This window comes from Sabethes cyaneus, chromosome 3 (genome assembly GCF_943734655.1).
Source record: "Sabethes cyaneus chromosome 3, idSabCyanKW18_F2, whole genome shotgun sequence".
NCBI lineage: Eukaryota > Metazoa > Arthropoda > Insecta > Diptera > Culicidae > Sabethes > Sabethes cyaneus.
This window is the reverse complement of record NC_071355.1, coordinates 96,439,877-96,458,638: the sequence shown is the minus strand read 5'-3', so window position 1 is coordinate 96,458,638 and position 18,762 is coordinate 96,439,877. Positions and strand designations below refer to the sequence as shown.

Sequence of the window (18,762 nt, the reverse complement as noted above, 5' to 3'; positions counted from 1 at the left end):
GAAAAAATATATTCAAAAATAACAAGGCTAACCCAGGCAACTATGCGAGTTTTTTGTACTCTTATGGTGGTCCAATTTTGGTCTTAAATGCCATCATAAGAGTGTAATAAAACCTAAATTGTTACTTGGGAAGTTACTTTTTTCCGCAACAACGATTGATTCTATTGAAAACATCATCGTACACTTCATTGGTTGGAATACGTGCAATAAATTTAATACGTTTTATACGCCCGCTAGCATGGCAATTCAGCAGACAGCTCATCGTCGGAAGCCGTAACCAATGACAAGCAAACAACATCATTACTGTTGCTACCCAACATGATCTTCTGTCATAGAATATAGAGGACTGGATCGCGAGATATGCAAAGCCCTATCCAGACTCATCTTACGAAACGTCTTACGATCCTTCGTCACTCTTTCGGCTATGTTTTCACTCTTACCAATGTAAAGTTGTCGGATAATGATAGTAGATTGTTAAACAAATAAATAAAAGCTGTTGACGGAACACGGATCTTATATGAAGTAAATTTATCGACAACTTGGAAAATTAGAAATATTAATGTAGTTTCCAAATTCGCAATCACTACCTTAGACTTGACCTCGCCAATTGCCAATCTTAAGAAGTATAAAAACGTTACCGTTCTCAACAAGATCCACATTTTTATGAAAAAGAAAACAATCCAGCCAGTTTTTCCAGTCCGCACTGCGCCGGTTTGTCCGCTCCGCTCGATTAACTGAATGTAGCAAAATTCGAGTTCAGATTTTTGCTGGAGCAGAATAACTGCCAGCCATCCAAAAGTTCCAGAACTAGTGCTCGACACATGGTCATAGAAGTCCAATGACACCATTTTGAGCAAACACCGACTAACAGAACGTCAAACAGAGCTAACACCGTCGGGGCGTGATTTAGAATTCCTCTTGAGTGCACGACCTTTCTATCGCATTCTATAACGATGGTTTTAATCACGAGACCAACAGTGCGACTGTCGACAACACACTGCTTTGTTTCTATCGCACGGACTGAGTAGAAAACAGTCTCCTCAGTGGTAGAAATAAAGAGCAGTCATACAAAAATAATATCGTCGCATGGGAGTGTGTGGTGCGTATACGAGAAATGATAGAATTGGGAGAATAAAAAACAATTAGGTATTAGACTTGACTGAAGTTTTTGAAGCGTCTTAGTAGAATACGAAGTTCAAAAACAGACACTGAGGAAGCCTGCAACTCGTAGGTGAAATACGTATCTGTCAAGAATAAATATTCATAGATTGGATAAGTTTTCTTTTTATGTATTTAATTCCAGATTAAACTACTTAATATAACAGGCGGCAGTGCAGTTTAGTGATTAAAACATTCTGGTACCACTCAAAAGAACGTGGGCGCGAGCCTCACTTGCCATTCTACATAACCCGATATATTTTTAGTCTATATCGAAATTTTCCAGTTCATCCAATTAATCATTCTTCGCATCAGATACTTTCTCCCTTTCCAAAATAAAACCTACACGCAAGGTATGTAATGGCCTAGCCAGCCACCCGTCGTATGTTTCAATCTCGACTGGGAGTGTCTATGATCGTAGCCCTAGCCCCGCAGTTGTTCAGTCCTGAATACTAACGTGTAGCTGCAAATTCTGTCGAATAACAGTCAACAGTCAAGTTTCTTAAACACAAGCTAGCAGCGATATTTGACCATCGCTTTATCCCGTATGCAGCAGAAAATCAGAAAATCTCTTAATCATCATTATTCAAGGCATCGTCCGGAACGACAAGACATTGCTGAAGTGGAAAGAGGTCACGACAATTATTGCTCATTGCATTGAAACTTGGATTTTGAGCACACTTCTCAAATCACACATTGTAGGTAAAAATAGTTGCCAGAATTTCATGGAAAATAAACTTGGCTCTTGACTGTTTACTTTGCTGTTTGTTATCCAAATTTAAGTCGTTATACCGTGGACCCCCGTTCGTTTGACCATTTTTAATCTGAACACTTTTTAATTTGAACCCCGTTGGTTTGCACGACGTGCAAATTAAAAATGGTTCAAATGTCATTCTCAACATGACATCATTTGTTCGATTCGTTTGTACTGACCTAGCGTGTTTAATCGGTTTCACATTTCGTTTTCCTAACGATTAAGAGAGAAATCCGATCGGAAAATGCAATATTCGCACTTGCAACTGCCAACTAAAACAAACCACCAAAACAATAACAAAGATCAGGGCGGCCAGTTCACACAGGTTTCAGCATATTTCGGGTTACCAGTTGTTCAAATTAAAAAGTAACCCCATTAGTTTGCATGAGGAATCGTTCAAACGAACGGGGGTCCACTGTATATAGCCAATTAAGATGCTAAGTATTATACAAATACAATTTCGGAAAATATTATTTATAATTTAAATGATTACGCAGCAGATATGAAATAAATACAAATGTTTGTTTGTTTTTCCTATCAACTGGTATCACTGCCAAATCAAATTACAGTTCAGACGTGAGAGTTATTGTAAGAAATATCGATCAAAATCTGTGACGATAATTATCGATGTTGATGAAGTTTTTTACTCGGTAAATAATGATGAATAACTATAATTTGACAGCATGCGCAAAATTTATTAAAATAGAACAAAAATGTTAAAATACTATTTAAGCAGATTACCGGATTTGTCATCAAATTTTAATATTCATCTGTGACGATAAGGCTTGATGGTAATATCGATATGAGACTAATATCGATATTATCAATAACACTCCCATTCTCACTCAACAGCCATCACAGCCATAAACAAAAACAAGCAGGAGGATAGGAACAACAACAGTAGTTTCTGCTTTGGTTGGACGTTATTTGCATGACCTGTGAATATTTTGATAAAAAATTTAGTAAAAACTAGTGCGATATTGGTTGCTGCCGGCTCGTTTAAAACCAACTTAGTATCAGGTATGGTTTGAATTATTTTCGTAATTTGTTGCATTATCCGAGGTGTTTTATTCCAGTCAACTGCGCCATGGAGGACGGCTTAAGGAGCAACTTAGTAGATAGCAAAAGAATGAAGATGAATTACGCTTCGAAGTCGATTACACAACCGTGAATGAATGTGAACCCGATAGTGATCGAAAGGATACAGGAACCATAAAATGCACGACAACATCAAATTTCTCGCTGCGTGCAACGTTTTACAAGCGTAAGTTTGTAGGGGAAACTTCCGGATGCCAATTTGCTTCAGAGGTATTGTGTGGTGATAGTGTGCAGCAAGTTCTGGAAAGAATTTGGGAGGTTATTAAGCCTATTATTCGAAGAGAAATTATTTTTGAAGAAGACAATGGACATCAAATTCCTACCAGGACAAACAACGAGCCTACTTTTGCAGATTTGGGAAAGTTTGTTTATTTGCAAAACCAAGCGAATCGTAGACGAATCGATATCGATAAAGTGGACAGTAAACTTCTGATCAGCTGGCGTTTAAAGGATATTCGCGTTCATGTTCACATCTACTCAACGGCAGTCAGTTCGATCAGTTCCCATCTCGGAAGCTGTGCAGCTGGAAAGTACCCGTAATGGACTTTCGGTTGCCTCAACTATAAATGAAGGATTTCGGACGGACCTTTCGATACTGGAAGATGAAGTTAATGAACTGCTCACTTTGGGGACAACGTATTAAACACAGGATTGGAGGGTTGCGCGCTAGATGTTCGATTAATACTAGTATTGTTACAGCAATGCAAGACTCTATCAAGCCAGGAGAGGATGAAGTTAGTCGGTCTCTAGCAGAGAATGTCTCTGATATGAATGATATAGATCATTGCGAATAAAATAACACGTTTTTTTCTGTTTTTAACTATAATTCGTTAATAAATATCAGCACTTGAAAGGTTAATTATTTGTAGTATAGATCGGTTCAATTAATATTCAGCTCACTGATATTGTCTGATATTCCATTAGAGGGATCGAATACTCCGCCAGAAGAATATATACAATGTTTGAATAACTTCGTAAAATCATAATTTTGTAGTCCCATAAATGTTTCCAGCGCAACATGAGACATATTGGCATTGGTGTTTTCTGTGTAAATTCTTTTGATGCGTGATTTTGCTGTTCCAAAGATCAACTCAACCGGATTGAAAAATGGACAATAAGGGGGCAAAAATACAGGTATAGTACCAATAGAGCGTAAATACATTATTATATTGGGATCACAGTGAATACGCGCTCCGTCCATAATCCAAACGGAATTTATTCCAGGATAGCGGTTGACTTTATTGTTACGAAGCGCGAACTCACGACAGCATTCAAAAAATATCTTTCGGGTAAAGGTTCCTTCCGTTTCGAAGCTGTCAAGTACTCTTTGAAGGCCCAGAAAGCACAAAAATGAAGCCCTTGGACGTCTGACAAATTCACCGTGAAATATCAATCGTTTTCCTTTTACACCGTAACCACGATTTCGCAGGATTCCCCTATTATCCAAAGAAACCTCATCGAGAAATACTAGATTATATATATCCCAATCGAAAGCATTCATTTCTGCACAATATCGTAGTATTTCTTTTTCCTTTATCTGCATTGCCCTGCGCTCTAGAGCTTTCCAGGTCAATCCTTCAGAGTGCAGGATTCTGCATACGGTTGCTCCGCTTATTTTCCTGTTGAACTGATGATGGAAAAGGGTTTGGCATTCATCTAAATAAAGAACCGGATTCTTATGATAAAGCTCTACAATCCATCGTCTCTGTTCAGCGGAAAACTTGCGGTTTATTTGCTGCCGCAGTTTGTTAGCCACAATTCCGTTTTCCTCATATGAAGAGATCCAATTGCTGATTGTAGATTTGCTTTTCCGATACACCGTAGCAAGTTTTGCTCTAGTTAGACCAAGGAAATAATAGCCGTAAAGACAGTGGAACTTGGTATTGATAGAGGCTCTTTTTTGTTCCACGTTTCGGAGGATTTCATTACCGGCTACCATTTTGAACCTAAAAGTATATATTTAATTCGCCTAGTTGTGTGCACTTATTCGAAGTGAAATTTTTTACAATACTATATATTTAGACAAATCAACAGTTTATGCAGTTTAAACAGTTTAAATAAATAAATAAAAATGAACGTCTGTCATTGAAGTGTCAAATTTTGACAGATCACACTTTTCATCACAGTTATGAAAATTGCACTTCGTAACCGTGCAGTCCAATTGAGTGTGAAGAGCGCAATACCTACCTTTAACAAATGACCCAGAAAAAGTGACTCTAGTCGATCACTCGTCTACGGATCCGTAATTAGTGCTGGACGTCGATGCACCGAGCGGTGCTGGCCCAGAGAACTGAAAGAGGTTGTCGACGAGAAACGATAAGATCCGAATCTGGATGCGTACGGAGATACAAAACATTACACAGACAATCTGGTGACTTCGGTATTTATACGTGCTACAAACTTTTCACAACGGAACGCGAATTTGTTCTCTGTATATTTGTACATTTCAACATGTATTTCCAGTAGAATTGTAGTTAAAATTAGTTTAAACTGATTCAGCGTTGTGCAACGATTTGGCAGGAAGTAAAATCACTTCAAAAAAAAAATGAATTTAAATGATTAAAATCAGCTCAAGAAATTTGAATTCGTGGCTGTTTATGTGGCTGTTCTAATGCCCTGTTGTAATTTGCAATAAACGATGTATCCCGTTGGACGATATAAGAGGTGTTCAGTGCCGATTGCAATTGCGGTTTTCGAAGCTTAAGAATGGGGTTTCATTTCGTTTTTCCAGTGGGAGACGAGTATTATCGCTCGTGCGTTTTGTCAGGCTCGTACGGTTTACCTGGTGAGAGATCGTAACAGAATTAAGAGTTGAACGAAAAGTGCTATCAATCGTTAGGATAGGCGGATGATTTGGAAGTTCGAATGAAGGGTATATTTTGGTATTGGGGAATACTGGTGAGATTGTTCCATTTGTACTATTACAATTTCATATTCCATATATAAACATATATTTATAATAGATTATATGACAAATGTAAAGGAGGGTAGCAACACAGGGGCATCATATGAGTGGAACACTAGCGGAAGGAGTGACTAGTCATCCTGAATCACTGAGAGGAAACTTCTGAAAAACCGACATAATGTTTATCTTGCGCCATTTGAAAGAATAAACTTAAATTACGTAGATTGAAGCTGGTACAGCGAAATAAAATATTACATGAAAAGATGTTAATACTGGAAAAGGATTTCCATAATCCAGGACTGTGCACAAGTGTTTTTATTTGGGGGTCCGCTAAATCCCTTTACGCCCTTCTACAACAGCTTTAGTGCGAAATTCATTTGATAATCAAATCTGGATCTACAGCAGTCTCCCGAATAACGCGGTGGGTGGTGGTGTACGCCCCTGGCGATTTCTTAGTTGTCATCGCGATGGGCATACAGCATCACCCATCGCGTTATTCGGGAGATTCCTGTACTGTAAGTTAATCCACATGCCGCGTGCACTGGTAGGACCTTGAACTGATGGTGATTCGCCCCCATACATGCTGAAGTAGTACCAGTGTTGTCAATGTTCCAAATTTGTCTGAATCTTCAAGACTTTTTGATATTTCTAGCCAAACAAAAAAGTTTCCAAAAATTATCGTCCTATTAGACCAAATGAATGGCAGATGGTAAGGATACGTCAAAAACTATCTATTGTGAACAACATACGATACCGGCGCCCGCCACGGTATAATCTAGCGCGACTGAAGCAACCGGATGTTGCCGAAAGCTACGTGTTATCTTTCGAAACCGCGCTGCCGCCAGAGGATAAGCTAGATGAACCCCCTCTTGAAGACTGTTGTAATGCCGTGAAAACAGCCATTAACAGCATAGCGGAGAATGTCCTAGAACGTGTGGCACCGAATCGACATAACGAATGGTTGACAAAAAGTGTCAGGAGATATTGGCTGAGAGGAACGTAGCGCGGGTACAACAACTGCTACGAAGAGTCACCCGTCAGAATGATACGTGAAGCGATACAAACAGAAGCGGAGACAGCAAACCCGATTCTTCCAGGAGAAGAAACGCCACCAGGAGGAGAAGGAGTGCGAAAAACTCGAGCAACTGTATCCGAGCATCCCTGGCGTTTTATACTGCAGGTTGCTGTTTATTAGCCTTTTGACTGCATAACTGTTGTAAATTGGCTTCCACAATTCTATTTAAATTCTTCTTGTCGGTAACTAGTTACAAATAAGCATTGTCAGCACTAGACTAATCTCAAGTTTTTAGTCTTGACCTTCAAGGTCATACATATATATTAATATTTTTTGAAACGATGGTTCTACAATTGATGAAGGGACGGTAGGGGAAAGAAAAGAAAATTTTTTGGTGAAGGAGGGGAAGAGCGGAAAGGAAGGGGAGGGTCAAGAAGGTCTTCAAGGTCGAGACTAAAAACTTGAGATTAGTCTATTTCATAGGAACGAGGCCTTCCTTCGAAAACCCGCGCCGAGAATCGCGGCTAACACATGCTGACAGACGAACAACGTCACGTGCAGTACCTTGTAAGTCGTAAGGGCCGGCATAGTGTCGTCGTCCTGAAAGTAAAAACGAGTTAAATTTAAACTTCTCGCTCGGTGATAATTCTCCAATAGATGTAGGAAGGGCACAATATGTGTCGATAACCCAACCAAACGCGTCGCTATTCTTGAGAAGTGGATTTTGCGGTCTCTTTTTGTCCAGCGCCTCTATGGTTCAAAGGTACAAGTACCAGCGAACCACATGCCCTGGCGGGTGTTGTGGGTTCAAATCCGGTTATAATCTCAGATTATGGCTTGGTTCAACTCATGCACCTTCCAGCATTGGATAAAAGGTAGGAGTCAAAATGACTACTTGTCAAGCGTAGCTACCAATATCCCCCTTCCCCTCCTTTCCGCTCTTCTCTCCTTCACCAAAAAATTTTCATTTCTTTCCCCTACCGTCCCTTCATCAATTGTAGAACCATCGCTGTCAGCACTATGAAAGGGCTAGCAGTAAAGTAGCCGCATATTTTGCCAAAATAGTATTTAAGTAGGATTTAAGGCAACTTAAATGCTTATTGGTTACCTGGGAAGTAACGAAGATGTGCCACCCCCTTCGATAAGCGAAGTTGAAGAACAAAGCAACGGAAAAGGATGGCATTGAAGCGGAACTTGTTGAAATGGGCCCGGACAAGTTGGCCGGCTGTCTGCATCAGCTGATTGTCAAGATTTGGGATACGGAACGACTAGAGGAGTCAAAAACAGGGTTATTTGCCCTATTTAGAAGAAAGGCGATAAGCTGGATTGGGAGAACTACCAAGTGATCACTATCCTGAATTCCGCCTACAAAGTGCGGTCCCCAGTCATCTTCCATCGACTATCGCCAATAGCCAATAGATTTGTGGGAAGTTATTGAGCCGGCTTCATGGAGGGAATTATATGCTGGCGGACGGGACCGAGCGTGACCGCGGCCGGTTGGGCAGTACGAGTACCGCGGTAATCGATGTGGATGAATTTGTGGTAGTCGACGAGTTCGTATATCTTGACTCACTGGCAACAGACGACAACAATACCAGCCGTGAGCACTTGCGGTCGAACAATACCAGCACTTGCGGTCGAACAATCTGAGCCCCCGTACAAAGTGCACACTGTATAAAACGCTAATTGGACCGGTTGTCCTCTAAGGGCATGAAACGTAGACACTTCTAGAAGAGGACCTACGAGCACTCGGAGTTTTCGAACGGAGAGTGCTGGGAATCATCTTTGGTGGCGTACAAGAGAACGGTGCATGGAGACGAAGAATGAACCACGAGCTCGCGCATCTCTAGAACGAACCCAGGGTATTCAGAAAGTGGTTAAAGCTGGACGGATACGTTGGGCAGGACATGTTGCTAGAATGCCGGACAACTATCGTGCAAAACTGGTTTTCGCAGCGAATTCGGTAGGAACAAGACGAAGAGGGGCACAGTCCAAGTAGCACACTTTAGGTCCATTTAGTTGAAGCAACCGAGTTACGACTGAAATTAGTTATATTTTGGTTACCACAATAGCTTTACAACAACCGTGCTATTAGGGAGCGAGCAAGGTGGTGGCAAGACCAGGTGGAGCGAGATCTGATGAGCACTGGATGCCCGCTGAACTGGAGACCAGCTGCCATGGACCAAAATAGATGGAGAAATTATACTGCACGGACCTTGTAGCAGGCCAATTAAGTAAGTAAGAATGGCAGATTTTTCCAGATCGTTTGCCAGATTTTCGTAAGAACCGGTTGTCAACGCTGAGTGGTATTGTCTCTATTCTTCATTGTTCTCTCCAAGTTTGTCATTATTTTTAGTTATACAATGCATGAATCTCAGATGAACTCAAGTAATTCCGATCACTTATCTAAAGTTGCCGATTTTTAGAAGATTGAATCGGAAACCATAATGGTTAAAATTCATCGCCACACTTATTGCTAGTAGCTTGCTGAAGTTCAGACGGGGGCGTGTCTAGCCAACCCCACGCTACGACGCTGCGTATTCCAGTCGAATTCGACCTTTTCATAAGTACATTTCTATTTAAATTTAGAAGAGAAGGGAGTAAGGAACGAATTGTATGACTGTTTGGCACCGAAAGTGAAACCAAATCTTATATAAAAGTGCAGTGAAACCGATAAACTCATTGTTTTCAATCGACAACCAACCAAATTATCGGTACTGATTCGCTCTTCAGTTTCTAATAGTTTTGCTGCCAAACTTCCCTACTTTCCTTCTCCCTTTCACATCACAGTTGCAACCGCGTAAAATGTCAAAATCTATTCGTTCTGCGCAGCCAACGCAACGTTCGCCATTCTCGCTCGTATAAAGCTGGATTATTCAGTATCCAACAAGTTCATAAATGAAATAGCGTAGCACCGCCAATGTTTCTCTCGCACGGTCGGAATTTTTACTGAGTTCCTACCACGACTGCAGTCCAGTGGTATATGTAGATGTTGGGGATGCGAAAAATATGTGGGTTTAACGTTTATAACTTTCCCATGGTTGCTAGGCGTCTATTACGAACGACGTGCTTTCTAATTTGTTTGGAAATAATAAATTCATTGTCATAAATCCGCAACTGCGAATCTATTAAAAATTGTTTTATTTTCTACCGAGTATAAGAGCATGGATATTATTTTTGATTTGGCCATTGCACAAATGCTATTTATTTTTAAAAGCCTTTCGTATTCATTTGTATTAGCCCAAATCGATTAAGCTACAAAATATGAACGGAAGTGGCAATTATGTAGCAATATGGCAATCCATGCCCCATTCTGTCATTGCTTTTAGCCAACGGTCAAATATTCAAACAACATAATAGGTTTATTATGGGTGAAAGATCCCTTCATTCGTAGTTTTGCTGGAATTCGGTTAGTGGTGCGGAAAATAGTCTATGCGTGCAGAACCCATTATTGACTGAACGACAGCATTAGCATCAGCATCATTAGCTTCTTCCACCAACATTAATCTTAACACATCGGTCGATGAAAATTTTAATTGAATCTCTATTTATTCAAGCAGAATATATTACCTACGTATTGCGTTCTGGAGACTGATTACTCAAAGTATCCACTGGAAAATTTATAGTTTCAATGTTGCAATCAAAATAATTTATAGAGATATGATATTGAGGTGGAAAATTGGCTTAATTGATACCTCAAATGAAGTTGACAGGGTTATTTCAATCAATTAATTGTCAATATTAGTAATTTGATTAATGGAATGAAAAATATCGGTATAAATTTTCAAGCAATCATCCATTTAATTATTTTGAGCACGGAAGAGCCCTTTTCACAGGAATGATAATCAGCTGAAGTTTTCAAGAACAATTTGGAAATGAATTCCTTTTGTTCTACTAGTTTTTACTATCAACAGGAATACGCGTATTTCAGCAACGACTTGTAGCCTTCTTAAGCATGTGGCAAGTTACTGCCACATAGAAACTTGAATAGTAAAAGATAGTAGAACTAAAAGGAATTCATTTCCCAGTTGTTCTCCGTTATTTGAGAGTTCTACTAAGACGTTCGGAAAAAATTTCAATTATTCGGATTTTTTCAATCGGCTTACTCAGGAGTTTATATATCAAAAAGCATCCCACCAGACTCCCTCTTTATTGGAAAGTATTGCTAGTCCTGTTTTAAGTAAACTACACTCAAGTACTTTTTTTACACGGTTTAGTTTTTTGAGTATTAAGAACGGGGTAACTTAGAGACCATTCATTTATTTCTCAATACATTTGGGAGTAGCTCGACATTTCTCATGTAGATTGTAAATAGTTTCATAGCTGCACCGTTTTCGAGTAATCGAAAAAAACAAACCGTGTAAAAAAAGACTTGAGTGTACGTTAATATTTATTAAGTTAAATTTTCACATTCGTTAGAGTTGGAATAAAAATGCTCTTGAAATAAAAATCCAGACCTTGTATGTCAATCTAATGATTTTTTTCATTCACTACCGACTTATCCCAACAACTTTAATAAATTTCATATGCTTGTTGGATGCTGCTGAAAGCTTTGAACTGATTAACTCAGTTTATTTTTTTAACCTCCAAGTTTTAATCCGATTATTTCTATACTGCTGCTCTGTTTAGAAAGTAAGCAACAACGATGGATGCTTTCTTATTGTGTTTACATTAATTTGAATGTAAATCGCCAGCAGGTGATGGAATATTTTATATTTAAATAAGTGTTCAGTATTAATGAATGTACAGAGCGTTTTGAAGTAATTAAAGCTCTGAACTTTGTTTTCAACCTATTTCTAAATCATAACTATTTTCCTCTTGGAACATCTGATTTTCAATCGTAAATTATACTGGAGATCAGAGGGTAACTAGATGAATGCGGTACATATTAGGCCGTATGAATAAAACAGTTTACTTTGCTTTTCCCGTTTAAATCGTATGGGAGCATTTGCTCGATATCTTTTATTCATACGGCCTATTGTATGGCAAATGAAAATAAATAAAAAATTGGTTCTGTAGTTTATATACAGACTGGTAGTAAAATTTTTCGTTGGCCGGAATCTTGGAAAACTCTTCGAAATTTTCAGAAAAACATCATGTGTGAATTAAAAAAAACAATAAATGATCGATGAAAAATAATCAATCTATGCGAGAAAATTACCACTTCCAGAGACACTAGGTTATCCGGGACAAGTCAGTTTTTCGGGAGTTTTCATTAACAATTTCATAAAATCTCTAATAAAACTATTAGCTCCACCAGAGCTTGCTGATGACCGCTATAAAGCTGCTTCAGCCAAGTGCCCTACTCTTCAGAAGGTTCAGAATCAGGTTAGTATCCTTTTTTTTTCAACGAGTAGGGAAATTTGCTATCAGACACCTGAGAAGACAACTCAGGGGGTGGGGTTTGGTATCCCGACCCCCTACTGGGGCGTGAGGATCCAGACCCACTAAAACCCTACTCGAGTCTCCAGCCTCAATCCCCCCTGGCACAACCTTATCGGTATTACTTCAGGGAGGGGCTATTGTGCTTAATGCACACTCTTAGATAACTACTGGACTATGGTAGTTAGGCTGTTTATTCGCCGTTGATCGGCTTTCCAGCGGTTTTGTAGCTCAAGTACGATCTGGGTAGCAGCCGCATTGACCACTCCCCAGACGTCCGCGCTAGAACACATCCTTTGGACTAGGTTATCTGGAGTAGTGTCCTGTCCGCTCACTGCCATCATGTTGCTTCTCACGCCCGCGAAACGAGGGCATATGAAGAAAGCATACTCTGCAGTTTCCTCAACGTCCACGCATTCGGGACACGCGGGGGACTCCGCATGCCCAAACTTGTGCAGATACTCTCTAAAACAACCATGCCCTGACAGAATTTGTGTCAGGTGGAAGTTGACCTCGCCGTGGCGCCTGTTGACCCATCCGGATAGTTCCGGATAGCAATTTCTCAGTCATCTCAGAAGTCGCAAATCACTTCCGATCTAGTCGAACCATTTTGCAGGTTGAGGTCTCTGTTCTTGGAGCCGGTGGAGTTATTGAAGAGAACATTTTTCGTCGCACTGTCGTCCGGCATCCTTACGACGAGTCCGGCCCACCGTAGCCTGCCGACTTTTGCCTGATGTACGATGGGAATCTCTCTAAGCAGCGCCTGTAGTTCGTGATTCATATAGCTCCGCTACTCTCCGCTTTCAGTTTGTACTCCGTCGAATATTGTTTGCGGCACCTGTCGCTTAAACACCACTACTCCACTTCTACCACTTCTAGGTGGTCGCCGTCAACGGTTACGAACCGTGGGAGGTACGCGTTTATTTCTTTTGAGCCTCTTCGTAGCATGAATTTGGTCTTTGATACATTAATTTTTAGCCCAATCCTATTAGACTTCGCTTTCAGTCTGGCGTAGATTACCGTCGTCTGTTCCAGCGGCTCTTATGTATTATATGAAAGTCATCTGAGAAGTCTAGGAGCTACCTCTAGTGAAATTTGTGCCTCGGGTTTCGAAGCCCGCACGTCCACAGTACAACTACGAGGCTACAGGACGAATTTGGGGCTAGTGCAATTTTTCTACTGACACTACCTGCACCACTCAGCTGAGTTTCGAACAAACCATGACTGACTTGATAGCAAATATATTGCATTAACAATATAGTTCACTGTTCTACAATCCTGAAGGTTACCATTTGACACGGTAAATTGGTAAATTTGACACGTCTCTCGGAAATAACTCAACTTTCAGTATAGACTATAGCCAATTCTAGATAGAATTAACAAAAGGGCTTGGGGCGAACGAACCACCGGTTGCAAGCCCCATCAAATAGTAAATAAACTAATAAACAAAAGGGCGAAAGTCGTAAATGTAAACAAAACCGGAGAGGGTCCAGCATAAGAAAATAGCAGTACTCGCTAGGTTTGTTCGCGCTTGCGACATTCGCCGTTTTGTTAGTTCTATCTTCAATTCACGACAAAGAAGCACTATCATCCTTTTTTCACTCATAGAATAGACCAAATCATCATGCCGTCAATTGACAGATACCGGCACCCTTGTTTACATTTTGAACTATTTTCTTTTTTATTTATATCGAATGTAGTGTGTGTGCTCTAGTGGCACTAGGTACAATGAATCCGAATCGAAAAAACGATTGGTTCGACGGCGAATGCGAGCAATTAGTGCAGGAGAAGAATGCAGCACGTGCGAGAATTCTGCAACACCGTACGAGGGCGAATGTGGAGCGATATAAACGGAAGTTCTACGAGAAGTTAAATCGTTCGCGTAAAGGCTATGTGCCGCAGGCCGATATGTGTCGGAACTCAGACGGTAATTTTCTCATTAACGAACGTGAGGTGATCGAGAGGTGGAAGCAGTATTATGGCGAGCACCTTAACAGCGATGTAGCTGAACATGAAGGTGACGATATGGCAACAGATCTTGGAGCACGTGCAGAAGACGACAGAATACCAGCCCCCGACCTCCAGGAGGTAGCAGAAGAGATCGGTCGACTGAAGAACAATAAAGCGGCTGGGGCTGATCAACTACCCGGCGAGCTGCTGAAGTACGGTGGGAACGCACTGGCTAAAGCGCTGCACTGGGTCATTGTCAAGATTTGGGAGGAGGAGCTACCAACGGAGGAGTGGACGGAAGGCATCGTGTGTCCGACACTGTTGAACGCCGCCTACAAGGTACTCTCCCAACTTTTATGTCGTCGATTATCACCATTTGCAAAGGAGTTCGTGGGGCAATATCCAGTGGGATTCATGGGTGCCCGTGCCACCACGGACCAGATTTTCGCCCTTCGGCAAGTGTAGCAGAAATGTCGCGAATACAACGACTTCATCGACTTCAAATCGGCGTACGACACGATCGATCGAGATCAGCTATAGCAGATTATGCACTACTACGGATTTCCGGATAAACTAACGCGATTGGTCAAGGCGATGATGGATCGAGTAATGTGTGTTGTTCGATTATCAGGGGCAGTCTCGAGTCCCTTTGGATCGCGAAGAGGGTTACGGAAAGGTGATGGACTTTCATGTTTGCTGTTCAACATCGCTTTGGAGGGTGTGATAAGAAGAGCGGGTATAGACACGAGTGGCATGATATTCACGAAGTCCGTCCAGCTTCTTGGTTTCGCAGACGACGTTGACATCATTACACGTACCTTTGAGAGGATGGCGGAAACGTACATCGAACTGAAAGCTGAAGCCAAACGGATTGGACTTGTCATTACTGTATCGAAAACAAAATACATGAAAGGAAAAGGTTCTAGAGAAGTGAATGCTGACCTCCCTCCCCGGATTCATTTAGACGATGATGAAATCGAGGTGGTAGAAGAGTTCGTGTATCTGGGCTCACTGGTTACCGCAGACAACGACACTAGCGGAGAAATACAAAGACGCATTATGGCAGGAAATCGTGCCTACTTTGGACTCCGTAGGACGCTGCGATCGAACAAAATTCGCCACCGCACGAAGTTAAGCATCAGCTGCTTAGGGAACCACCCATCGCTCACACCGTAAAATCGGTCGCCTGCGATGGGCTGGGCATGTCGTGAGGATGTCGGACGACAGCCCGGTTAAAAAAGTTCTCAATAACCATCCGACTGGAACGAGACGGCGGGGCGCGCAGCGAGCAAGATGGATCGATAACTGGAAGGCGACCTGCGGACCCTACGTAGACTACGTGGCTGACGAATTGCGGCCATGGACCGAGTGGAATGGAGACGACTTCTTCGTACAGCAGAGGAAACCACCGCCTGGAGTTGATTAAAGAAGAAGAAGAAGCGTGTGTTTTTAACATTTTACAAGTATATTGGCTTTTCTAGTTCATTTATGCTGCTATTTAAACGACAAACATGCCGTTTAAACAACTGGATCTTTGCTGGATTCTGTCGTTTGTTAAGAGAACCAGTATAGTGTGGATAGTAACACAATTAATTTTTATACCTAATATTACAATCTAGAAGAATGGCGTCATAGCGTTAGAGATAGCACATTCTATCTACCGCACCTTTTTCTTATGCATTGGTTGCAAAAATTTTTATTACAAAAAGCTTTTAGTCACCTTTTTGTCCGCAAGAGGGTGTTACTTTTGCGTCTGTTTGGATGTACATGGGATTTTGCGAAGTGAACTATATTGATAATTTAATATATTTGCGTGATAGACCAGCAACGTACCACGAAACTAACTGGGAGGCCCCGAGATGCGCACGAAATACATCCCTCGAATCACTGTAGGCCTGATCAGTCGCGTTAGCTTGCTCGGAAAACCGTGTTTGTGCATTATTTGCCACAGCTGATCTCGATCGACTGTATCGTATGCTGATTTGAAGCCAATACAGATGTGATACGTGGGCGTGGTCTCGACTTTTCTACAAGATTTGTCGGATGGCAAAAATTTGGTCTGTAGTGTCGCGAGCGCTCATAAAGCCCACCCGGTAATTTCCTACGAAACCTTGTGCTATCGGCGACAGCTAGCGTAAAAGGAGAGTACCTTTACGTTTACCAGCTGCGATAGTCAGATCACCCTTTATGTAGATGACCTACCACCTCTGTCTATAGACTCCTTCCATCCATTCCTCCGTCAGCATTTCCTTCTCCCAAGTTTTGGAAATAACCTAGTGTAGAACAGTTTTCAGCATCTCTTGGCCATGATTATTATCTACTTCAGGCGTTCGCTACCACTACCAGCGACTTTGTTGGTCTTCAGCTGCCCGATCAAAATCCTCACATTCTCCTGTTGATCACCTTCAAATCTATCGTACGATCCTGCATTTTGTCTAGCACTACAAAGCCCACTCCTAGTTCGTTGGTAGAGCCACCGGTCTGGTAAAACTGGGTCTTTTCGCCGTGGATCTTTCAAACCTTCTCTCCTTTGCGGCAGATTTCCTGCAGAGCTACGATTCCGAATTTGCGAGGTTCAAGCTATGCGTGCAGCACCCGATCGCCACCTGCGAAATTCAGCGATCTATAGTTCCTTGTATCGACTTTGCCTTCGTCCTTGTATCGTTGCCTAAGGTGATGCCGAATACTCGGTTCCGTATTTGTTTGAAATTCCGTATTTGATTTATTAGGTTGCCTTACTAAGACCACGCTACCAAATCTCGTCAAGGGGCTGCTATCTTAGTTTTAGTGCTAAGATACCATGTTTCTTAATTAAATCGCTCACTTTAGATCAGACGCTATCGTAAGCCGCCCCCAGCCTGGAATACTACCACTCACCTGGTTGAGTAACCGTCAAGCCATCAAGAGCTGCACCTAACATCGGAACCCGACGCTCAAGGTTGACAAGATTATCCCTCGTTGCTACATTCAGCGTTTGCATGCACATGTCGGTGTATGACCTTAGTCTTCACCGGGGTTAGTTACTCGATCTTCACTAAGGTTGCTCGTATTTCGGCTGGTACTACAAGAAGGCAGGGATAGGTGTTACTGGATTACAGGCTAAGGACCACTGTTGGGTCTATTTTATACCTACAGGCACATGAAGTATTGATGTCACGCATTATCCAGCCATTAGGCCACCCAACCATAAGACCAGCATAAGACCGAAATTCCGTTGTAACCCAGGTAACAATTCGAATTTTGTTACACTTAAAAAGCAAAGCCTGGGTGCTAATTCCGTTATCGAAATTAGACCTTCTGTTAGAATACAGGACAGTGCGGGGTCAGTGCTACGATCCTATTGACTCTAACAGCCTCTCCCAGCCGAGATTCGAACATACGACGACTGGCTTATTAGACCAGCGTCTTACCTCGAGGCCAACTGGCGGCCTTGTTACACTTACACTCTTATAATGGTATTTATGATCAATTTCAGTCATAAAGACCGCCCAGTTAGCTTCGAGATACGATGCTGGTCTGACAAGCCAGTCGTCATATGTTCGAATCTCGGCTAGGCCATGCTGCTAGATAGCGTCAGTAGAATTTTCGCACTTGCATGGGTCGAACTAAGCTATAATCAGAGATAATAACCGGATTTGAACCCACAACACCCGCCAGGGCGTGTGGCTCGCTGGTACCCGTGTACCTTTGAACCATAGAGGCGCTGGACAAAAGAAGTCTGCACAACCCCCCTTATTAACCGTAGCGACATGGGTTGGGCTATTTTTAGACACAAATTGTGCCTCTTCCTCTGTGTACTGTGATGGAAACCATCGACCGAGAAGTTTAAATTTAACTTGTTTTTACTTTCAGTTCTGCAGACACTGAGAAAGCCTGCAAGTCGTAGGCGAAATACGTATCTGTCGTGAATAAAATATACATAGAAGAATTAAATTAGATAAGTTTTCTTCTTTTTATTTAATTTTAGGTTTCGTATTCTACTAAGACGCTCCAAAAACTTCAGACTAATATTTATTTGTTTTGCTTTAAGATGACTTTCGCGCATGTCTTTTGGTATCTAGCGACTACTCGAGCGTTTTTTAAACGAATCAAATAGATTGATAGCTGAGAGCTGTTAGTTTTTGTTGTCGGGAAATTGACTTCTGGTAATTGTTCATATCGATACTTTGGATCAAGGATGATTTGATCACTTTGACTTAATTTTGATGCATTTGCCAGTACCATCTCAGCCGAGCAAAATTTGTCAAAGTAACATATGGGAAATTTATAGAATTAGGTTCTACAATCTACAATTTTGCTGAAAAAAATTTGCTGTATCGCTTGTATTTCTGATGCTAAATCAGAATACTCAGAATGGAGTTTATTTGTAAGAAAGGAAAAATTATAATACGCACTTCCAACTGGTTCAAGTGAGGTCATTGTTGCGGCACAGAAATATATAACACAACAAAATAGAACACAATACCAAGCTATTTGGCCTATTTTTATTTTCCTTCCTAT

The 18,762-nt window shown here is 41.3% G+C and overlaps 1 protein-coding gene across 1 annotated transcript in view; it reads left to right on the top strand.

Moving 5' to 3' along the window:
• The window catches only part of LOC128743461 (protein eva-1 homolog C-like), a 70,582-nt gene that overhangs the window by 30,573 nt on the left and 21,247 nt on the right, over positions 1-18,762 (top strand). The window lies entirely within an intron of this gene.